The following is a 19,151-nucleotide window of genomic DNA, read 5'->3' as shown; positions in this document are numbered from 1 at the left end:
AACAGAGTCAACATTCCTAAGTCTCCATGAGGATCTTCATTCCAACTATGTTTGCCCTTGTGTTTTCTCCCTATTGGTGGGATTTTGTGGCTTCATGTTGAGCTGTGTGTTCTCATGTCATTGTATTTGCACTGTTTCGTAATTTCAATGTGACGTTACTTACCTTTATTGTGAAATAATCACCGGATATAATGTGGGCGGGCACTTCCTGTTCCGTTGGTCTTTGCCGCGCTATTTCGGTGTGTTCGTTTTTCCACGCACGAGAAAAGAATGCTGAGGGATGTAATGCCCACAGAATAAAGACACAAACAATTACCAAGGGTGTATTACTAATTTGTGGACAAGTGGAGCCTGCTGCTGGTGGTGATGGACACTCAAGGAACGGGAGGTCAACAAGCAGAAAGGGCAACAGGTTATGGGCCAGGCGCGGTGCAAGTGGAGGAAGATGGCAAAGGCTAGTCTTCGATGGAGATGAAAACAACTTCGAACGTTGGCAAGTTAAGCTTCTTGGACACTTGAGGAAGCTAGGACTGAAGGACACAATACTTAAACCACCAAACGAAGAGCCAGATGCAGACAAAAGTGAAGAATGCTACGCAGAGCTAATACAGTTTCTCAACGATAAGAGCCTATCGTTGGTAATGAGAGATGCGACTGACGACGGCAGAAAAGCACTCAAAATATTACAAGAACATTACGCGAGTGATGGTAAGCCAAGGATCATAGCGCTTTACTCCGAACTAACCTCATTGAAGATGTCTGAAGAAACGGTAACAGAGTACATCATCCGAGCTGAGAAAGCAGTGACATCTCTGAGGAATGCGAAGGAAACTACTGGTGACGGACTAATAATAGCCATGATCCTGAAAGGGCTTCCAGAGTCGTACAAGCCATTTGCCAAACACAGAACTAAAAGCAAAGAAGGCATTACCTTCACAGAGTTTAAAAGCAGACTATAGTCGTGTATTACTAACTCAAAGTCATTGAGGTCAGGTAACTCAAAAGCAGATTTTTAGTTTAAAAAACTATAAACTATTGAGTTTTCTGAATGAGTAATGCATTTTTAATTTGAAGTACATCAGTACTATTGAGTTAATGGCTGTCATTCAATGATATCTTTTCAGTAAATGGCAGAACGCTGCGTGGTGACGTCATGGGCGTCACCGCGCGGTCTCATCCGGCGCAATTTGACTTCTCAACGGCTGAACCTGGCAGAGACTGACGGATTATTTAGCAAGTTAAGGTGACAAGACAAACAATTTTTTTTTTTTTTTACAAGGACCCAGTGTATCAATGCTGTAGTCGGTGCACAGAAAAGGAATATTTTGTGTTCTTGTGGTTTTGACGACAGCAGAATTGGATAAGTCAATTTGGGGCACTTGCCGCCTTTGCAAGCTAGCAAAGATGGTAGTTCGTGGTCGTGCTTGCGACTGAGGCCATTATCATCCACTCGGTCAGCTGCATTGTTCTGAGCCTGGGACTTCTCCTAATGCTAAGCGCTCTTCTGTGGTGAGTATGAATGTTTCTTAAACGTCTCTTGTCTGTTGAAAGACACAGCAGTGTTATTAAGACAAAGAATAGTACCGCGCAGGTTTATGTGGGCGGTGGCGGAGTAATACCTGTCACTTGGTGTGTTGCAGGTAATGTTTCTATCCGCGTGCGAAGGTCTGAGAGGACATAAAGTAATCGTCAAAGTGACAAAGTTGAAGCATTCCTAATAACATGTTTTCTTTCAAAATAGGATGTCGGTTGGTTTTTTTTTCCTCTAAGGTTTAAAAAAGCTGTTTAAAGACAAATTTAGATAGATGTTTTTCTTTCAAATAATACAACAGTGATGCAATAGTAAACAATTCTTGTCAGCTTAAACCATCTTTGTGATTTTTTGGAAGTTAAACTTCATTCTCTCTAGGTCATGTACTGTCTTGGTTTTGAGATGCTGCAGACAAGTGCTGCAATGTTAAGCTTCCTGTCGCTTCCCCCAAATTAAAATGACTTTTATCTCCTCCTGCTTTTGATAAAGGAACAGCGTGATATGCACATGCTCTCCCTTCATACCTACGAGAAGATGACTCCCAGTTCTTCAAGACATGCAATGTATGTATTGCCTGACTTAACGCAAATGTCTGTCAATGGCCACAATATATACTGTACATGTTGTTTCTCTTCTTTGGAGCAAACAAAATCTGACTCCTTAGATATCACAGTGATCAACTATTCGGCCTGTTTGGTGCTGAGGCACCACTGCCTTTTGCAAGGCCAAGCTTTGAAGAAATCTGTGACAAATTTGTGCCTCTTGTTGAATGTAAAAAGTAGTTGAGTTAAAGAAGGGAAATATAGAGGGAGAAAGAATATCTCTATCTCATATTATTTGTCAAACAGATGCATTCACATCTCCAGTATTCCATTCCTGAGTTAACGATTCAAGCCGGAGACCAGCTTCTCAAGCAGACTCGAGCACAGTGGCCGAGCGCAGGCATGTTTGTGTTCATTCTTATAAAACAAAACAGACATTGGGCCTAAGAGTACTGAGGTGCGGGCCTGGGTTACAAATGTGAAAAAATCCCAAACAATAATTCCATAAAATTAATAATTATATAACCCAAAAATGTACAAAAGCAGTTTTCCCAAACCAAGTGTTGTAGTATAACCAGTAACACACCCATGATGGTTGATCTGAATTTGGTGATACTACACTGTGTCATAATGAAGTTATTGAACAATAATTCCATAAAAATAATAATTATATAACCCAAAAATGTACAAAAGCAGTTTTCCCAAACCAAGTGTTGTAGTATAACCAGTAACACACCCATGATGGTTGATCTGAATTTGGTGATACTACAGTGTGTAATAATGAAGTTATTGAACAATAATTCCATAAAAATAATAATTATATAACCCAAAAATGTACAAAAGCAGTTTTCCCAAACCAAGTGTTGTAGTATAGCCAGTAGCACACCCTTGATGGTTGATCTGAATTTGGTGATACTACAGTGTGTAATTGTGACGTTATTGAACAATAATTCCATAAAACTAATAATTATATTACCCAAAAATATAAAAAAGCAGTTTTCCCAAACCAAGTGTTGTAGTATAACCAGTAGCTCACCCTTGATGGTCGACCTGAATTTGGTGATACTACAGTGTGTAATAATGAAGTTATTGAACAATAATTCCATAAAAATAATAATTATATAACCCAAAAATGTACAAAAGCAGTTTTCCCAAACCAAGTGTTGTAGTATAGCCAGTAGCACACCCATGATGGTTGATCTGAATTTGGTGATACTACACTGTGTAATAATGAAGTTATTGAACAATAATTCCATAAAACTAAAATTATATTACCCAAAAATGTACAAAAGCAGTTTTCCCAAACCAAGTGTTGTAGTATAACCAGTAGCTCACCCTTGATGGTCGACCTGAATTTGGTGATACTACAGTGTGTAATAATGAAGTTATTGAACAATAATTCCATAAAAACAATAATAATATAACCCAAAAATGTTCAAAAGCAGTTTTCCCAAACCAAGTGTTGTAGTATAACCAGTAGCACACCCATGATGGTTGATCTGAATTTGGTGATACTACACTGTGTAATAATGAAGTTATTGAACAATAATTCCATAAAAATAATAATTATATAACCCAAAAATGTACAAAAGCAGTTTTCCTAAACCAAGTGTTGTAGTATAACCAGTAGCTCACCCTTGATGGTCGACCTGAATTTGGTGATACTACACTGTGTAATAATGAAGTTATTGAACAATAATTCCATAAAAATAATAATTATATAACCCAAAAATGTACAAAAGCAGTTTTCCCAAACCAAGTGTTGTAGTATAGCCAGTAGCACACCCTTGATGGTTGATTTGAATTTGGTGATACTACACTGTGTAATAATGAAGTTATTGAACAATAATTCCATCAAAATAATAATTACATTACCCAAAAATTTACAAAAGCAGTTATCCCAAACCAAGTGTTGTAGTATAACCAGTAACACACCCATGATGGTTGATCTGAATTTGGTGATACTACACTGTGTAATAATGAAGTTATTGAACAATAATTCCATAAAAACAATAATAATATAACCCAAAAATGTAAAAAAGAAGTTTTCCCAAACCAAGTGTTGTAGTATAACCAGTAACACACCCATGATGGTTGATCTGAATTTGGTGATACTACACTGTGTAATAATGAAGTTATTGAACAATAATTCCATAAAAATAATAATTATATAACCCAAAAATGTACAAAAGCAGTTTTCCCAAACCAAGTGTTGTAGTATAACCAGTAGCACACCATTGATGGTTGATCTGAATTTGGTGATACTACAGTGTGTAATTGTGACGTTATTAAACAATAATTCCATAAAAATAATAATTATATAACCCAAAAATGTACAAAAGCAGTTTTCCCAAACCAAGTGTTGTAGTATAGCCTGTAGCACACCCATGATGGTTGATCTGAATTTGGTGATACTACACTGTGTAATAATGAAGTTATTGAACAATAATTCCATAAAAATAATAATTATATAACCCAAAAATGTACAAAAGCAGTTTTCCCAAACCAAGTGTTGTAGTATAACCAGTAGCACACCCATGATGGTTGATCTGAATTTGGTGATACTACACTGTGTAATAATGAAGTTATTGAACAATAATTCCATAAAAATAATAATAATATAACCCAAAAATGTTCAAAAGCAGTTTTCCCAAACCAAGTGTCGTAGTATAACCAGTAACACACCCATGATGGTTGATCTGAATTTGGTGATACTACACTGTGTAATAATGAAGTTATTGAACAATAATTCCATAAAAATAATAATAATATAACCCAAAAATGTACAAAAACAGTTTTCCCAAACCAAGTGTTGTAGTATAGCCAGTAGCACACCCATGATGGTTGATCTGAATTTGGTGATACTACACTGTGTAATAATGAAGTTATTGAACAATAATTCCATAAAAATAATAATTATATAACCCAAAAATGTACAAAAGCAGTTTTCCCAAACCAAGTGTTGTAGTATAACCAGTAGCACACCATTGATGGTTGATCTGAATTTGGTGATACTACACTGTGTAATTGTGACGTTATTGAACAATAATTCCATAAAAATAATAATTATATAACCCAAAAATGTACAAAAGCAGTTTTCCCAAACCAAGTGTTGTAGTATAGCCTGTAGCACACCCATGATGGTTGATCTGAATTTGGTGATACTACACTGTGTAATATTGAAGTTATTGAACAATAATTCCATCAAAACAATAATAATATAACCCAAAAATGTTCAAAAGCAGTTTTCCCAAACCAAGTGTTGTAGTATAACCAGTAGCAGACCCTTGATGGTTGATCTGAATTTGGTGATACTACACTGTGTAATTGTGACATTATTGAATACTTTTCCTTTCGGTGCTGCACTTTGTAGACGGTCCCTGCGCTCTTGCCTCTCCGTCCGCTGCACTTAGAAAACAATGTTATTTGTCGAATGCAAAAGATGCCTCATTTCGGTTAAATTGCGTTTGTAGCCCATTGTCTGCATAACTACAATAGCATAGATGCATCGTTTGTATTTTAATAACGTTTCGATTGCGCGCTATTGATCTCGGAAGTTCGAATCTGCCAATATCTTTCCAACTTTACCGAAGTAGTGTTGATGTGATAGCTCGTTAGCACACACTTCTTGAATGCTAAAATGGTGCTGCTGTGAGCACTTGGGGTTTTTGTGCGGGAGTGGCAGTGTTTCACGTCCATTCATTTATCTTTGGAACACTGGAACCTCCACCCAGGGAAACGTGGCCGCTGTTGTTCACTGCTGGGACACCCTCAGCCGCACCTCCACCTTTTCTCCTCTCCATGAATCCTGGCTAAGCACTGTGGATACAGTCCTAAATATGTTGGACGATGTAAAGCTACGTGTCTTTGCATTTATTTAGCCACCCCTAAATCATTAGTCCTTGTGTTTTTAGTCCTATTTTTAGTCAGCAATGAGAATGCGCTGGTGTCTTCACCTTCACCACTAGTCGGCGCCACTACGTTGTCACTTGGCAGTAATTTGGTGTGCCGCCCCCCACTATAAGCCTCATGCACCCCCTGGATAGATGTTGTGGCGCCGCCACTGCCACCCTATGACATAATAATGTACAGTTATGTCAGGTGTATTAATTTGAAAAAATAGAATTTGGATTTTACCAATCAGTCATAAGATACCTGGGCAGACTGCACAAGTCCAGTATGTGTGGGAACCATTGACAAGTCTAGACCCTGGATATAGGACAGCCTTACTTTAGATTGACTAATGGAAAAAATCCTCACCTTATATTAGGGTCAATACGGTAGCATGCAGCTGGCCATTTCTCAGCACCGTGTGTAATTTATCCACAGCTGAACTGTTGTCTCCATCTTTAGAAACAGTCAGAAACAAGGCCTTAACAGCAGCTGCAACGGCCCAGGAGGTGGAGGCAGACACAAAGAGATGGCTCCATCTTGCTGGAGACAGAGGTGGTGGCAGGAGAGGGAGAGAGGAGAAGAAGAAGCGGCCCAGCAGCACCCATGTTAGTCAGCTACAGCACCTATTTTTCAATATACAGGGCCAAGAAAAAGCAGATGGAGCACTGGGAATGTCCTGGTTGACTGCGTTAAGTGTCGGCTGAACCATCTTGAAGAAGTATCTCACTGTGATTGATGTGACAGAGACTGACACTGGGATAGGATCTGCAGTGTGAGAGGGAATGGTACATTTTACATCATTATTCTCAGTAAAAACATCAAAGGGATTCTGGTGGGACTTTTGCAGGGTCTGGACTAAATAAAGAGGTTTCCTCAAGTCTGTTCAACCCAGTGAGGAGGCAGGACACGTCTGCAGCACCACAACATTTGGTTTACCCTGGGATTTGATAGACATTTCACCTTTAACAAATGTTGCACCTCCTGCCATTTGAAAGTTGCAGCAGGCTGTGTTGTGATTGTGATCAAATTATAATTCATTGTTGGGCCCTAATTAAATGGTCATTAAATCTGTTCTGACACGGCACGGTCATGGCAACCGAAGCCCAAGCTAACGCAAGGTGATGCTAGTGCTCTGGCATGAGAACACATAACAACGCTCATTATAGGTGACTCGGACATGAGGCCTACCACGCTCGGGAAAAACACCACAACGTGCTGTTTTCACGGTGAACTCGTCCGGACATTGAACGACAGGTTCCACAGGTCTTGGCTAACCACAAAAATGGAACACCTCATTCCAGCCGCAGTGAACGGGCTCCAGTATGGCAGAGGTTGACCGCTCTCAGTTTGTGGCAGCAGCAGCAGCTGATTATTGCTGGAAAGGTGAGCTTGGAAGCTTTCCGCCGATGGTGACAGGCTTGGTTTGAAGGAAGGCCAGGGACAATCACACAGGGAGCACCATGAAGGTTGGCTGCTGCTCCACCCCTGACTTCAGCTGAAATGCTCTGTCTCTAAATGAACATTCCACTGTGCAGAGTGAGGGATCGTACTGTCGTTGACACCATTTTCAGAATTCCTGTCTGTCTTTCCAGTTCAGCAGTGAGGAGGGAGACAGGATCCTCATTTGTAAGTTCAGCAGGTGTCCGTCTCAGCACCAGCACAGTTGGCCTCCTCGGTAGCAGTGGTGTTGAGCAGGATCCTCTCTTGATCCCGCACTGACATCTTCGTCCTCCAGACTTGGGCAGTTCAGATGATTCTGACTGTTATCCTGTGCATTCTCCACTGTTACAGTTACCTGTTTGATGTTGAGGAGGAGATGAGTGATTGCTGCTGCAGGCTGCAGGCTGCCCCCCCCCCCCACATCCTGTCTTTTCTAGCTGCAGAGGTTTACCGGCCCTCATCTCTCACGTCCATACCTTTCTTCACGGGCCATCTCCCATCTCTAGTCATGTCCAAACAGACGCGCCGTATGTCCTCTTTGTTCAAAACAAAGCTGTCTCTTCTTCCTCTCTTTTTTCACCTGACCTTGATCAGTGCGGTAGCATCAGCAGGACTGGTGGAGGAATGGGGGGGGGGGGGGGGTGACCAACTGTGTCAGGTAAGAGATGAACCCCCCAGAGCCATCAGGTTTGTGTCATGTTAGATTAATTTGAACCAGGATTGCTCCTCTGTGCTACGACACAGCGCTCAAACTGGTTGCTAAAGAAAGTTGCTAGCCTTCTCTGACCGGTACCTGTCCTTCACTTGCGTGTGTGAATGGACTCAATTTTATAGAGCGCTTTTCTACCTTAGCGGCACTCAAAGTGCTTTAGTGTCGTCTCATTCACCCTTTCACACACACACACACACACACACTGATGGGGGAGGCTGCCATGCAAGGTGCCAACCTACTCATCAGGAGCAGTATTTTGCTCAAGGACACTTGGACATGGTCACCGGGGTCGAGAATCGAACCAGCAACCCTTTGGTTGCTAGACAGCCACTTTACCCCTGAGCCATGCCGCCCGTGTGTGTGTGTGTGTGTGTGTGTGTGTGTGTGTGTGTGTGTGTGTGTGTGTGTGTGTGTGTGTGTGTGTGTGTGTGTGTGTGTGTGTGTGTGTGTGTGTGTGTGTGTGTGTGTGTGTGTGTGTGTGTGTGTGTGTGTGTGTGTGTGTGTGTGTGTGTGTGTGTGTGTGTGTGAGAAACACAAACTGACACACATAAAAACACATTCATGGGTTTTTATGAAGACAGTGGCAGGTTTCTGTTGTGACTAAATGCGGATCGTGCATCCGTTTCCGGTCTCATGCGTGCAGGAAATCAGACACAAGACAGCACCAGGCTCCCCAAGATTCCATGTGACTCACCCCTTCATAAAGGTTCTGAGGTAAGCAACTCAACATCAGAAAAAAGGTGAAACACTGAGGACAAATCTCAAGAAGAACCTTTGTCCCTTCCCTCCCCAGACGGCAATGTCACATCCATGCCCTAGCGGTGTTCTTGGTTGGCCTTCTGTCTGTCTTGTCTCCTGGCTCCCGGTTTTATATTGAAATTGAACTCTGCTCTCATTTCTGGTAACTTCCCTTCCCCTTAGTGTGTTTCCCACCAGTCTGATTGTCTTCCCTGCCCTGATTGTGTCCACTCGTGTCAGGGCCAGACCAGGCAACCAGGAGACGTAGAAATAGGGAAGAGTGTGATCCACCATCTTTGGGTGGTGGACCTGTCCCCTACGGAAGGACCTGCACCCTGACCCTATGGACTGAGCTCTGTGCGGGGATGGTAGGTTGACATGGAAGATGCTAACACAGTTGTGCTGGGACTACCTGGTCCTGGTATGACTGACTGGTCCTTCTTCAGTGTTTTGTCTGATTGTCTTCCCTGCTCTGATTGTGTCCACTCTTTTCCAGGTCAGACCAGGCAACCAGGAGACGTCTGGAAATAGGGGAGAGTGTGGTCGATGACCCGAAGGTGTTGGACCGGTCCCCTATGGAAGGACCTTCACCCTGACCCTATGGACTGAGCTCTGTGCATGGATGGTAGGTAGACATGGAAGATGCTCACACAGCTGTGCTGGGACTACCTGGTCCTGGTATGACTCACTGGTCCTTCTTCAGTGTTTGTCTGATTGTCTTCCCTGCCCTGATTGTGTCCACTTGTTTCCAGGTCAGACCAGGCAACCAGGAGACATGTGTGGAAATAGGGGAGAGTGTGGTCGATGACCCGAAGGTGTTGGACCAGGCCTCTTGGAAGGACCTGAACCCTGACCCTATGGACTGAGCTCTGTGCGGGGATGGTAGGTAGACATGGAAGATGCTCACACAGCTGTGCTGGGACTACCTGGTCCTGGTATGACTGACTGGTTCTTCTTCAGTGTTTGTCTGATTGTCTTCCATTCTTTCTTCTGATTTGTTTCCAGGCCAGACCAGGCAACCAGGGGGCGTGTGTGGAAATAGGGGAGAGTGTGGTCCATCATCTTTGGGTGGTGGACCGGTCCCCTAGGGAAGGACCCGCACCCTGACCCTATGGACTGAGCTCTGTGCGGGGATGGTAGGTAGACATGGAAGATGCTCCCAGGTCCGTCTTAGCTTCCATATGAAGTTTGTCCATTTTCAGCGCTCCTCAAATGAGCAGACATAAAGAGGAAGCCTCATAATTTGTCGACGGTCCCGGAGCCACAGCTCGACAGGCCCTTGCAGCCAGGCAGCCTTGAACAACCACTCAGGCCTGAGGGCTGCTCAACTGACAGGTTCGGTTCTCCTACAGGGAGGCTGTGAAAGCTGGGAGGTTCCTTCCTGACAAGGACCAAAGGAGGCAGCAGTGCCATTTGGAACCAGTAGGATAAAGACCACCGCTGCTGAGTGGCTTTACTTGTTGACACTCCTTCATTTGTTGGTTGTTTGGTTTTTAATTTCACTGAGAATTTGTTGGGTTTTTCTTTTTATCTTTTGTTTTGACAGTGCCTTTAGTTGTTTGTTTCATTGGTGGACTTTTTATCCTTTCATTCAAAAGTTTATTTATTTAAATAAACGTTCTTCCTTCATTTCACTACGTTCTCCATCCTTTTTCATCCTCCTAAGGATTCATTGATTTATCCTTCTATGGTTCTGGTTTTAGGGCTGCACGGTGGTGCAGTGGTTAGCACTGTGGCCTCACAGCAAGAAGGTTCCGGGTTCGAGTCCCTGCTCAAGCGTGGGATCTTTCTGTGTGAGTCTCCATGTTCTCCCTGTGCCTGTGTGGGTTCCCTCTGGTACTCCAGCTTCCTCCCACCGTCCAAAGACATCAATTTGGGGACGAGGGGATGATTGATTCTCTAAATTGACCGTAGGTGTGAATGTGAGTGTGAATGGTTGTTCGTCTCTCTATGTTGGCCCTGCAATGGACTGGCGACCTGTCCAGGGTGAACCCCGCCTTTCGCCCATTGACGCTGGGATAGGCTCCAGCCCCCCCGCGACCCTTAATGTGTAGGAATAAGCGGAAGATGACGATGGATGGTTCTGGTTTTATCTGTCAGTTCTAAAATACAGTCTGCAACAGAAAGAGTCAGGTCAGGTTTATTTGTGTGGCACCAGACCTCAACCAAAGTTCTGTCCTGACTCTGTCCATGTAGAGCAGGTCCAGCACCTCCCTCCTTCAATGAACCTCCACCCAACAATTCTCCATCAGCAGCACATCCTGAAACAGCAGCCACCAGAACCTTCCTTTACCAGCAGGAAGGTGGAGCAGATCCAGGATCAGTGGGGACGGAGAGAGAGCAGGACAGAGAAAAAGACAGAGAATGGAGGAAGACAGAGAGACAGAAGGAAAGAGAGGGACAGAGATAAAGAGAGAGAGAAAGGAGGAGAGACTGATGAACAGAGACAAGGACAGAGAATGGAGGAAGACAGAGAGACAGAAGGAGAGAGAGGGACAGAGATAAAGAGAGAGAGAAAGGAGGAGAGACTGATGGACAGAGACAAAGACAGAGAATGGAGGAAGACAGAGAGACAGAAGGAAAGAGAGGGACAGAGACAAAGACAGAGAATGGAGGAAGACAGAGAGACAGAAGGAAAGAGAGGGACAGAGATAAAGAGAGAGAGAAAGGAGGAGAGACTGATGGACAGAGACAAAGACAGAGAATGGAGGAAGACAGACTTCAGACTGAAGCACTTTTGCGCTTCCTATGGACTCTACTACTACTACTACTACTACTCCAGCTTCCCCCACAGTCCAAAGACATCAAGAGGGGACCAGGTTAATCCAGACTCTAAATTGACCGTAGGCGTGGCTGTGAGAGCCAATGGTTGTCTGTCTCTATGTGTTGGCCCTGCCATGGACTGGTGACCTGTCAAGTGGATTGACAGACCTGAAGAGGCTCCAGCTGCCACCCGTAGCTCCACCTGCTCACGTCCCAGTCTGTCTATCAGTCTCTCCTCCTTTCTCTCTTTATCTCTGTCCCTCTTTCCTTCTGTCTGTCTTCCTCCATTCTCTGTCTTTGTCTCTGTCCATCAGTCTCTCCTCCTTTCTCTGTCCCTCTCTTTCCCTCTGTCTTCCTCCATTCTCTGTCTTTGTCTCTGTCCATCAGTCTCTCCTCCTTTCTCTGTCCCTCTTTCCCTCTGTCTTCCTCCATTCTCTGTCCATCAGTCTCTCGTCCTTTCTCTCTCTCTTTATCTCTGTCCCTCTCTTTCCTTCTGTCTCTCTGTCTTCCTCCATTCTCTGTCTTTGTCTCTGTCCCTCTCTTTCCTTCTGTCTCTCTGTCTTCCTCCATTCTCTGTCTTTGTCTCTGTCCATCAGTCTCTCCTCCTTTCTCTCTCTCTTTAACTCTGTCCCTCTCTCTCCTTCTGTCTCTCTGTCTACCTCCATTCTCTGTCTTTGTCTCTGTCCTGCTCTCCTGCTCTCTCTACGTCCCCACTGATCCTGGATCTGCTCCACCTTCCTGCTGGTAAAGGAAGGTTCTGGTGGCTGCTGTTGCAGGATGTGCTGCTGATGGAGAATTGTTGGGTGGAGGTTCATTGAAGGAGGGAGGTGCTGGACCTGCTCTACTTGGACAGAGTCAGGACAGAACTTTGGTTTGGTCTAGTGCCACACAAATAAACCTGACTTGACTTGACATGTAGATTCAGTTCCTCCTCATCCTGTAGAATTATTCAGTTCACTCATCATGTCATTGACTTCAAATTCTGCTACCATGGTAACACTGACAACTATCGATTGGGTAGTGATTCCGCTGGGGTGGTGGAAAGCTGTGAGATCCCTGAAGCTGGTTCTATGAAGGAGTTTTTTGAACTCAGTGTAACCAGTGTGGATCTCTGCGTTGTGTGATGAATCACGTCGGGACACCAGGACTTCTCAGAGGCGATCTCCTTTTATTTGGCACTGGCATTAACGAGGCAAAAACATACATTCGTCACACATAGCATGGAGTTAGCCCCTCTCCCGTAGCATGCAGCGGCAAAAGGGGCAAGAGAGTAGCCTGACATATTAAAAGACATACCTGGCATTAACGAGGCAAAAACATACATTCGTCACACATAGCATGGAGTTAGCCCCGAAACAAGTGAGACAACACAAAGATATCAGCCCCCATGTGATGGACAATATGCAAAACAGAAATACGGGTTCCCGACCACAGTGCTGCTTACCTCTCCCGTAGCATGCAGCGGCAAAAGGGGCAAGAGGTGAAGGCGGGAACGACACACAATGAGGGGCAGTGTGTCCCCCGGAAGGGTACGTGGGGGGGTACAGGGGCTTCGCGACATGCGTTCCACTCTCATGTCAGGTAAACGGTTTACAATATAACTATTTACAATTTTGTGTAATTAATAAAAATAATCATTTCTGTCAGTGTGTAATTGACCCTGCTACATCAGTACCAAGATGGCAGCAGTTTCACCAGTTGGTTGCTAACATGAAGTTCTGATTCCTTGCTTTGTTCCTTTGGTTGCCAGTTCGTTGGTTTCTGCTCTGCCAGATGGGTTTTCCAGTTCCTTTTGCTTCTTCTGTGACAGACATGAAGAAGTTTTCTTTTGCCTCCTCACAACCTGAGTGACTTGATTCCTTCAGGATGGAAATGTTGCCTGTCAGTGGTTGGACCAGTCAGCCAAGACTTTTGAAGAAGCCAGTCTCTTCTGTCATTCCTTCATTTCATTCATCATCAACTCAGTCTGGCTCAAACCTGGCCTGTTTCCACTTCAACCATTCACTGGTCACCAGACTTCTCTGGTTCCCACACTCACTTGCAGTGTTGGGCCTTCATATTTCGGAGGAACGTGAAATGAACGTACAGCCCTGCTGCCGAGTGAACGCGACTGTGAACGCCTTCCATCTAGTGTCTGGGAACGGTTCGCTCTCTCGTTCATCTTCGGTCAGTGGGGTACCAGATTTCAGCCTGAAAAAACTCCCTAAACACCTCTTAATGTTTCACGGAAAAAACCCCAACCTGGCAACGCAGCCACCAGCGTCGCTCCGCCGCGCACGTCACCAAAACAGAAAGCAGCATGGAGGAGGCGGCAGGAGCGGCGTGGAGTTGGAGCCCACGGACAAGACGGAACTGGACTCAACGAACCAGCAGGGATGCGTCGGACGGTCATTTGAATGAGTTAGGACAAAGTCCAGGAGGACGGCGAAAACCTTCCATTTCTGAGCAAACTTTGCCGCCGCGTTTCAGAAAGAAAAGACGCACTTGAGTCGATCCACCGCAAAGCTGAGACGGCATCTTGAGCTGAAGCAGCGGGAGCCTGTCAAGGGTTGAGCAGGTAAATACAGGAGGGAGAAGGACACAAAGTTGGAGATGAAGATGCAGGCTGCCATGAATTCATTTGTGACAAGTACATCCGGGTCTTCCAACTGGAACGTGGAGGTCTGCACTTTCAGATGGGCAGCATTCAGTAAAGTCCAAAACTGATGTGTGAGAGGTTTAATTTGAAGGAAGGACAGGGAGAAGAACACAGCAGCATCATGAAGGTTGGGCTGCTGCTCCACCCCTGAGTTGAGCTCTGGAGAATGCATGTGTGTTCGATGTGAGAGGAGAGGCAGCCGGACGCTGACACACTCAGCTGCTCCCTCCAAATGAATAGAAAAAGGCCAGTTGGAATCACAGCAGTGTAGAATTTTGGCATGAACTCCATCTGAAAACACCACTCAAGAACGCCAAGCTTTTCCTTGTGTCACACACTCTGGGATCATCTGAGTCTCACGTCCCACAGTGGGTGAAGCCTCCAGATATCAGCACACTGGAGCACATTGGCTCTGTCTGGGGTTGTCCACATGTTCCTCTTGAGATTAAAAGCTAGCATGATCCTAGAGCAATGAGCTGGGGCTCCATGTGAAGGTGGAAGTCTGACCTCTCCAGAGACACCAAGCTGGTCCATTCTGGACTTTCTGGGCCCAAACAGCACCTGTGAGAGCTGCCTCAATGTTCAGCTGAGTTCAGGGGTGTAGCAGCAGCCAAACCTTCATGGTGCTCCCTGGGTTATTTTCCCTGGCCTTCCTTCAAATCAGACCTATCACACATCAGAGGAAAGCTTCCAATCTCTCTCTCCCAGGAAGTCCTAAACATGGGGGCCAACAGGAGGGTTCCCCAGCTGAACCACCAGCATGGTGTCTGCACGTCATGGAGATCCTGGGTCCTGGTCCAGGCAATGACAAGCAGCCTGAGAAAAGAAGGTGGAGAACCTGGGAGCTGGAGAAGCAGACCTCAGTCCATAGGGTCAGGGTTCAGGTCCTTCCTGGGACACACCGTCCCCTATTTCCACACAGGTCTCCTGGTTGCTCAGCACAGCTGTGTGATCGTCTTCCAGCTCTCCCTCCTCATCCCTGCATAGACCTCAGTCCATAGGGTCAGGGTTCAGGTCCTTCCTGGGACACACCGTCCCCTATTTCCACAAATGTCTCCTGGTTGCTCAGCACAGCTGTGTGATCTTCTTCCAGCTCTCCGTCCTCATCCCTGCATAGACCTCAGTCCATAGGGTCAGGGTTCAGGTCCTTCCTGGGACACACCGTCCCCTATTTCCACACAGGTCTCCTGGTTGCTCAGCACAGCTGTGTGATCGTCTTCCAGCTCTCCCTCCTCATCCCTGCATAGACCTCAGTCCATAGGGTCAGGGTTCAGGTCCTTCCTGGGGGCTTGGTCCACCACCCTAAAGTGGTGATCACCCGTCCCCTATTTCCACAAGTCTCCTGGTTGCCCAGCACAGCTGTGTGATGTCCTCCATCTCCTGTGTGGGAAGTTGATCACAAACCAACCCATCTCAGAAAATGAGAAGACCACGTCCCACTCCTCCCTTGAGGCGGTCGTGGTGTTTCAGCATTTTCAGCGCCCAAGAGCCGTGGAGGGAATGACTGTAAGATGAATGTGACTGTTACCTTGATGAGCTGTCTCCTGCTTCTTTGTAAACGTAGCCTTGATCAGCTCTCCCTGTTTTACAGGTGGACCAGTACGTCAGCACAAAGGGGTGTCCCCTCAGGGTGGTGATTGGCGTCCAGAAACACCGAACAGCAACCGTGCAGGTTGCAACATTGGCCTTGTCGTTGGAGGAGGATGCTGTGAGTTTGTGTTTGCAGTCAAGCTGCCTTTTTGTTGTAGGAGCGATTGCTCACAATGAGTCACAGTCCAGTCACCGTCTCTCTTGTTCCCGCGGTGGTTCGATGCATACGACCGACCCATCAGGACTCGCTCCCAGAAAATGTCTTGTCAGTCGTTTTGATTGGCAGCGCTGGAATGGGACCCCAAGGTCACAAATGACATGGGTGGACTCTGGGATATGTGCGTCCCTACAGAAATGCACAGCCTGTTCATGGCAACCCTGTCATGTATTCAGCCCTGCTCACAGATCTCTAATCCAGTGTTCATGTCACACTCTCCTTCAACAGCTACGAGGTCGACCCTTCCACCAGTCAAGAAGTCCCAAGGGCTGCAGAGACACAGGCGGCGAACAACGTCACTCCCGCCCAGAAGGGAAAAGGGGCCCGGTACATGGCACACACCACCCAAGTAGCCGAGGCCCATCACAGAAGGATGCTGCTAGAACAAAGCCTGGAGGCGGCTGAGCTGACGATGGTCCTGATTGAGGAGGTGTTTTGATCCTCATGAACACCTGCACACCACCGGTGCATCTGAGAGTCCTTCAGACAGTTGATTCATTCATTTGAGCCTGACTGTCAGCTTCTCCCCCCCAGACTGGAAAGCAGAGAAACCACTCTTACTTGCTGGGGTGTACCGTCCTCCTGCACCTCATTCTGAGTTCTTAGAAGAATTCCCTGACTTTCTGTCACAGACTCTCCAGCTGGTCCAGAGCACTGCTCCCCCCCTGACTAGAACTGGTAGCAGAGACCAGGTCTTTCCTGGACTGCTTCTCTGCATGGCTCCCTGTCAAATTCAGAACAGAATTTAAAATTCTTCTTCTACCATCAAAGTCCTCAACAAGCAGGCTCCTTCATCCCTGACAGAGCTCCTAGTCCCCTATGATCCAGCTAGAACCCTTCACTCCCAGGATGCAGGATTCCTGCTGGTTCCTAGAGTTCTAACAGTAGAATGGAGCCAGAGCCTTCAGCTATAAGGTTCCCCTCCTGTGGAACCATCTCCCAGTTTCAGTCAAGGACTCAGACCCCCTCTCTGTGTTTAAGAGCAGACTTAAGACCTCCTTGTTGATCAGGCTTATAGTCAGGACTGCTTCGGCTGGCCCTTAGATCTGCTGCTATAGGCTCAGACTGCTGGGATCTCCCATGATGCACTGGGCTTCTCTCTCCTCCTCCTGTCCTCATACGTGTTACTAACTCCTCTTCTTCTCCCCTCATCCCAGATCCTGGTGCTGCTGGAGGAGGCTGCAGACCTGAAGAGGCTCCAGCTGCCACCTGTAGCTCCACCTGCTCACGTCCCCGTCTGTCCATCAGTATCTCCTCCTTTCTCTCCCTCTTTATCTCTGTCCCTCTCTTTCCGTCTGTCTCTCTGTCTTCCTCCATTCTCTGTCTTTTTCTCTGTCCCCCTCTCCTTCTCTCTTTCTCCACTGATCCTAGATCTGCTCCACCTTCCTGCTTGGTAAAGGAAGGTTAAAAACAGACCAACAGACCCCAGAGCGGCAGGATCCACAACACCGTCTCCTCTTCCACAGGGCTGTCTGTTGTGCCCCCTCCTGTTCACTCTGCTGACGTACAGGTGAGGACCAGATCCAAGTCAGATTCCTGATGATGTCATCAGGGGGCTTTCCCAGTGTATTTGATCCTAGAATTCTGTCTTTGATCTCAGGACACATCAAAGAAACTGAATTCTGGCGAGTGTGTGAGAGCCTTCCAGGCTGGGCTAGAAAACCCATCTCAACCTTGTGTGCTCCAGAGGAGAAACCCCAAGCCTGTGTTGTAGCAGCAGGTAGAGCCATCAGTCCACCACCATGAAGCCCCACTTTGTCAAGGACCCTGCCGGCTGGCTGTGCTTCAGCATGCTGGTTGGAATCTGGCTGTATAACGCCATGGTCATCCCCAAGCTGGTACTCCTTCCTCACTAGAAGGAAGCACACCTTCCAGGGGCGGTCCTTGTTGGTGAGTGTCTCTGACTGCTAGCGTTCCACTTTGTCATCACATCAGAAACCTCAGAATGACACGTTGTTTCTTCTTCTGCAGCTTATTTTATTGCATCGGCCCTCTGTGTGGCAGCCCTGGTACGAGCCTCAGATCCTGGCCGTCCACCTGTGGACCCTCATCCCTCCCTCTGGTGAGGACGCAGACAAGATGGCCTCTTAGTTCCTCTCCTCCATGTGTTCCATGCATACATGTCATTGTTTCATTCATCAGTCTTTCTTTTCAAGGTTCATATGCTTGTGGTTCAGCTCACCAAGTGGCACCGTTAGGAGTCTCTGTCACTGCGTTATTGGAAATGTGGTAAAATGAAGCCTCCTGGACTGGTCAGCAGACCAAAGTCCTCCTTGAATGCTACATGAGTGTGTGACCACGTCAGCTGGAGCCAGAACCACCACAACGCCGCTGATCGCTCTCTCTCTTTGTGCCACAGAGCAACAGCACTGGACGCTGTGCAGGAAATGTGAGACAATGAGGCCTAAAAGGTCCCACCACTGCAGCGTTTTGGCCACTGGGTACTCAGGATGGACCAGCACTGTCCCTGGTGAGGACACACACACACACACACACACACACACACACACACACACACACACACACGCAGGTCAACAGCGTTCCAAACACAAACGTATCAAAAGCTTCAGATTCAGCAGGTTGGGTCCTGTCAACACAACAAAGGTGGATGATGTCATCTCAAGGGTTCATTGTCCTCCAGGATCAACAACTGTGTAGGAGAGGACAACCACTGGCTCTTCCTGCAGCTCTGCCTCTACGCGCTGGTCCTCAGTCTCCTCACGCTGCTGCTGCTCTTCTGCCACAGCTTCTATTTCCAGCCAGTAGCCACACCAGACCAGGTACATGCAGCAGGAAAGACCTCAGGTCAACAGGTTCTGCTGACCAGATGTGTTCAGAAGCTACCGGCGGCGTTTGAGACGTGAAATGTGCACGTCAGGGTTGGTCTTCCTGATGTTTTCTGTTTTCCAAACCAGGAGACGTTCATGAAGTGGGTCAGCTGAGAGCCTCAGGAGTCCTGAGCGTCCTCATGTTGGCTGGCATCAGCGTCCTGTCCTGCATCCAGATGTCAGGCATCCTCTCTGAGTCCTGCCTACTCACCTCCAGACTTCTGTTCCCTCTTCAGCTGAACGTTCCTGCTCCAGATT

The 19,151-nt window shown here is 46.5% G+C and overlaps 1 long non-coding RNA gene and 1 pseudogene across 7 annotated transcripts; both read left to right on the top strand.

The window, feature by feature from the left end:
• Positions 1–1,171: 1,171 nt before the first annotated feature.
• LOC147260922 (uncharacterized) lies at positions 1,172–15,892 on the top strand. Of its 7 annotated transcripts, XR_015116057.1 has the most exons (12): positions 1,192–1,509; positions 2,021–2,094; positions 6,427–8,065; positions 8,763–8,833; positions 8,913–9,020; positions 9,098–9,225; positions 9,354–9,482; positions 9,610–9,739; positions 9,863–9,993; positions 10,210–10,279; positions 10,561–10,650; positions 15,850–15,892. It is a non-coding gene; the product is annotated as an uncharacterized LOC147260922 (long non-coding RNA). The 7 variants fall into 7 exon arrangements; XR_015116056.1 differs by lacking the exons at positions 10,561–10,650; positions 15,850–15,892 and having other exon boundaries at positions 1,172–1,243; positions 1,352–1,509; positions 10,210–10,513; XR_015116055.1 differs by lacking the exons at positions 10,561–10,650; positions 15,850–15,892 and having other exon boundaries at positions 1,184–1,243; positions 1,355–1,509; positions 10,210–10,513.
• Positions 15,893–16,331: 439 nt separating this feature from the next.
• Positions 16,332–19,151, top strand: LOC147260921 (palmitoyltransferase ZDHHC21-like; annotated as a pseudogene).

This window comes from Aulostomus chinensis, chromosome 5, assembly GCF_037954235.1.
Source record: "Aulostomus chinensis isolate RoL2024-O1b breed Wild chromosome 5, RoL_Achi_v1.0, whole genome shotgun sequence".
NCBI lineage: Eukaryota > Metazoa > Chordata > Actinopteri > Syngnathiformes > Aulostomidae > Aulostomus > Aulostomus chinensis.
This window is presented reverse-complemented; position numbering and strand designations above follow the sequence as displayed.